Genomic DNA, 4,486 nt, shown 5'->3' with positions numbered 1-4,486 from the left:
AGTTTGTGTGAGAGAGAGTATACCCCCCAAGCACACCCCTAGCTTCTCTAGGTCAACCCCTCCTTGTAGCTTAAGCTAAAATTTGATTGGACCCCTACAATCCTAGTCAATCACATGCATAGTGCATATCAAGCAACCATGGTAGCATTTGGACAAGTTTCCTCCTTTCCCCATCAGCTACTTTGTTGGAACCCTCGGATGTACTATCATTTGATTTTCTTACTTCTTTGGAATCCTCTAATGAGCTGTCATCGAGTTTCCCTAGTTCATGGGAACCTTGAATGCACTATCATCTAATTCCCTTACTTCTCTAGAATACTGTGGTGAACTTTCATTTGGTTCCCTTGGTTCTTTTTCTTCACTCGAAGATTCTTGCCTTATTGAGATGGACACTGGCTTGTCCGTAGGATAAGTCAATGAGACGGCATGCATTCAAAAACCTAGTTTGGCATGTCTCATAAGTCCCTGAATAGAGTCCAACTTCTGTTGCAGAAAATACCGTTGGATTTCTTTTGGCAAACATAACAAAACCATTCAATTTGGTCCCTCAAAGTGACCCTCCGAAACGAGGACACTAGCAAATAGGTATCCCAAACTATGGCAGTAGTCATGCAACATCATTCTCACATCATGCGAAGCTGTGATGACATCTTCTTCATATTCTTCCGTTATCTAGGTAGAAGTGAAAATTCTCTTGAATTTTATTTACTTCTTAAAATAAATCTCATCAATCGGGTAATTCTTCAAGGGATTCACATATTTTGGACCCTGGGAGTACTTGATCAATTGTTTCACACACGTGTCAACCTACAATTGATGTTTGTACTCCGCTCTGTCTAGATTCCCTGCCAATTATTTGCCAAAATCCTCGTTGGTTTCTCCCACACTGGGTTTCAACTTTTCTTCATCTCCCCGACGAACAACAATTGTATCGGTGTTGTCTCTTTTGGATTCTTCATGAGAACCCATGTGTGGTGCAGAAAGGATCAGATTCTCCGTAGAAGAAGAATCGTTGTAAGCTCTGACACCTTTGTTACAAGCTTGGACACTCCAAGTGATGAATTAATAGCAACACACGAACAAAAACTACAAAATCACTGAACTTGATGAGAGAGAGAGAGAGAGACGACACGGCACGACAGAGTTTTGCACCCAGATGCACTGGCCCAAATCAAAGATTGGTGCCCCTTTCGGTATTTCTTCATTATTTCTCTTTGCAAAATACAATTCCCAAGGGTCAAACTTTCTCCAAGATTCTGCATCCAGATGCTCTCTTGAAAGAGTGGCCCCAAGGGCACTTATAAACTTACAACAAGGGATGTCCAAAAGGAGAGCCCCAAAAGCAGCGGTTCTAAAAGCACCTGCATCCAAAAGCTCTACTCTCAAAATTCCACGCTCCTTCTTTTCTAAAATCTACAGCGTAAAACGCAGAAGTCCGTACAACCTACCACGTCATCACTATCAGTGCAATCTACAAAAATCAGCCTAGAGTTCAAGCTTTTGATTTTTTGGGTTTAGGTCCCACGGCGAGTGCTCATAAGTTCAAGTTGGTAGGGTCTTGTCCACTCAGCCATTTGTCTTCCAGTTCGGCATGCCACATCATCACTTTGTGACAAAGAGACCATGACAGAGAGGAGATTGTGGCCAAAAGGGACGGTGATTGAAGGACTCACAAAGAGCATGATGACACAATGAATGCAGCATGACAAGAGCAAGAGATATCATCTATCAAGTTTGAAAAAATTTAAGGTAATGGATTCTTTTTCCTATATTATAAATGTCAAAAAGGTGACCCTCCAACACTAGAGGAAAAGCATGTAGTGAACCTCCAACACTAGTATACGGGGGAAGGGCACGTTTCCTACGGTTTATAAAAATTAGGTGCTGACAATGCCACCTCCCCACAACATATGAGCGCGTAATGCATTGATCATATCTTTTGAAATCGATGTATATATATAATTTTAATTACTGTTGAAATAAGCTAACTCTCATTTTCTCTAATCTTGTGAGGTTTGTACATTTTCTCTAATCTTGTGAGTTGCAATAAACAGGAGCAGGAGCAAGATAGCCAAAGTGAATGCGATAGTCGACACAATGGCAGAAGTCATAGAAGATATGATAATCATTGACACAATGATGGAGATTGTGGTAGACATGATTTACATGAGAGAAGGTATGAAAGACGGAGAGACCATGATAAAGAGGATGGATATAGAAGATATTAGACGCAAGGATGGTGATCAAAGGACTCACAAAGAGCATGATGATTGTAAGGAAAGATACAATGGATATGTTGGCAATGATGAATATAAAGCTGTTGTTGAAAACAAAGGTGTCGCCTATGTTGTAATCTATTAAACGACAAAAATCATGGTGATTCTTTAAAGCCCTCCATTGTAATAGTTCCACGTCATGTAAAGTGAGCCGTTTTGTAGTGTTTAAGAGCACGAGAATGATAGTCAAAGTGAATGTGAAAAACAAAACCCAACCAAGAGCAGGAGAATGATAGCCTTGTAGGTAGTCAGCATGATCGATGAAGACGGAGAAAGATCAAAAGAAGAACTTGTTGTAAATGTGTACTTGTGGGATGTATCGTTTTTGTAGCATGGATAGTGTGTCGTGCTCTCTACAATGGGTGCTCCTCAATGCAATGTGCGTGAAATCTCACTTAAACAAAATGAAAACACCAGAAACAACAGATAACAGCGAATCAACATGGAGACACAGCAGCAGACCAGAAGACATGGACTCGGCTATCTCAAAGGAACTAGTACAGACTATGGCGTGGCAGCACACTCTGCTCCAGCCCAGAACTCATGGGTACAATGGGCGTGTTGAGGCTCAGATGTGCAGGGATGGTGCAGACGTGCTGTATGTATAGACTCTCTACTCTAGACGACGATGTCGGACCATATATGAAGAAGATGATCCTGATGACCCAACAACTACTACTCATCTATACAACCATAAAGAGCCACCAACGGCTCATAAATGTCAGCCATCTAACTCTATCTCCAAACTGAGTGGTTGTGGTGACCTCGCCACGATATCCACTAGACCATCGTCCATATCCCAGCCACGTGTCACTGTACAGCCCAAGAGTCCGTCCAATGTGAACCAGACCAGACCAACTGTACTAACTGTGTGTCCTGTGAAAGTGACATTGTAGCCTGCTACACAAGTTGCCCGCCACAAGACCGCTCACCGTCTTGGTGAGAGGAATGCTGAAAATTGTGAAAGAAAACCACTAGGTACTACATCTGTACAATGGTGAGCTCCTCATTCTATCATCCAAGAGATAGAGTTGTGGCCACTATGCACCCGAAGTATCAGGCTCTGGAGTTGGAGTTATCAGATCAATGGGAAAACTCTTGAAAGGGCTCCCTCTTCAATGGAACAAAATGCCCTTCTAAAAGACCTCTATGAGAAGAAGCAGAACATAAGAAGAATTGCAAATGAGGTGGGCTCAAGGGCTTCCGAACTTTGAGACGTCCGTGCTTGCATGGCTATACAGGAGGTCAATTTAGAGCAAGAAACTTCCAGAAGACAGGCAGTTGAGGCAAAAGCAATTGCCATGGAAAGAGAATTGGAGGTTTTACAGAAAATCTTGGAGGAAAGGAATGGCCAAACGACTTCAACTGCCGTTGTTGTAGAGCAGTCTGTGATGCAGTATTTACGAGAATTGGTAAACGGAAGGGCAAGACTAGGATCAATCCGTGAGACAGTTGAGACCAATGCCTTATAGCAAAAACTTCATAAAAGAGAGGGCTTCCAAAAATAGTTGAAAGATGAAGTAGCAAAGATGGAGGCGGAGATGAAATTAGCAGTTGCAAAGACGATCAACCAAAAAGATTCTGACCTTCAAAGTTCCTTGCAAGACATTACCATGAAAAATGTTGAGTATATTGTGAATCATTTGAGTGTGAAAGATGAGGAGATTGTGCGGCAGAGAGAAGAGCTGCTACTACTTTTACTCAACTCAAGATGAAGGCAAGGGAGCTTGAAGTGCAGGTGCAGATCGGGATTTGAAGAAGAGAGTTCTGAAGCTTGAATTTTGGTTGCAACAAGCACGAAACCAATCACGGAAGTTGAAGGATTGTCGAAAGAAAGGAAAAAGAGACGAAGGATCTTCGAGCTTGGCTAGCATCCCAACCATCTGTTACCAAGCATAAAAATGGGGCGAGGGGTGGGTAGGGGGCGAGGGGCGGGCTAGATAGAGGCTAAAGGGGGAGGGTGGGTGGGTAGGGGCGAGGGAGGAAAGGGGTGGGCAAGGGCAAGGGCAAGGGGGGGTAAATAGGGGCGAGAGGGGGAGGATGGGTGGGTAGGGGCGAGGGGAAAGGGATGTATAGGGTGGAGGCCTGGGTAGGAGGTGAGGCCTGGGTAGGGGGCGAGGGGGGGCTAGATAGAGGCGAGAGTGGGGAAGGTGGGTGAGTAGGGGCGAGGGCAGGGGGCGAGGGTGAGTTAGGGGGCGAGGGTAGGGAGC

The 4,486-nt window shown here is 43.9% G+C and overlaps 1 pseudogene; it reads left to right on the top strand.

Annotated features, from left to right (window-relative positions):
- Positions 1 to 2,097: 2,097 nt before the first annotated feature.
- On the top strand, positions 2,098 to 4,197 carry LOC147444065 (nuclear envelope-associated protein 2-like; annotated as a pseudogene).
- The last annotated feature ends 289 nt before the right edge of the window (positions 4,198 to 4,486 follow it).

This window comes from Adiantum capillus-veneris, chromosome 13 (genome assembly GCF_014529385.1).
Source record: "Adiantum capillus-veneris isolate H3 chromosome 13, ASM1452938v2, whole genome shotgun sequence".
NCBI classification, from domain to species: Eukaryota; Viridiplantae; Streptophyta; class Polypodiopsida; order Polypodiales; family Pteridaceae; genus Adiantum; species Adiantum capillus-veneris.
Note: the sequence above shows the minus strand (reverse complement) of the source record. Positions and strands in the feature narration are given on the sequence as shown.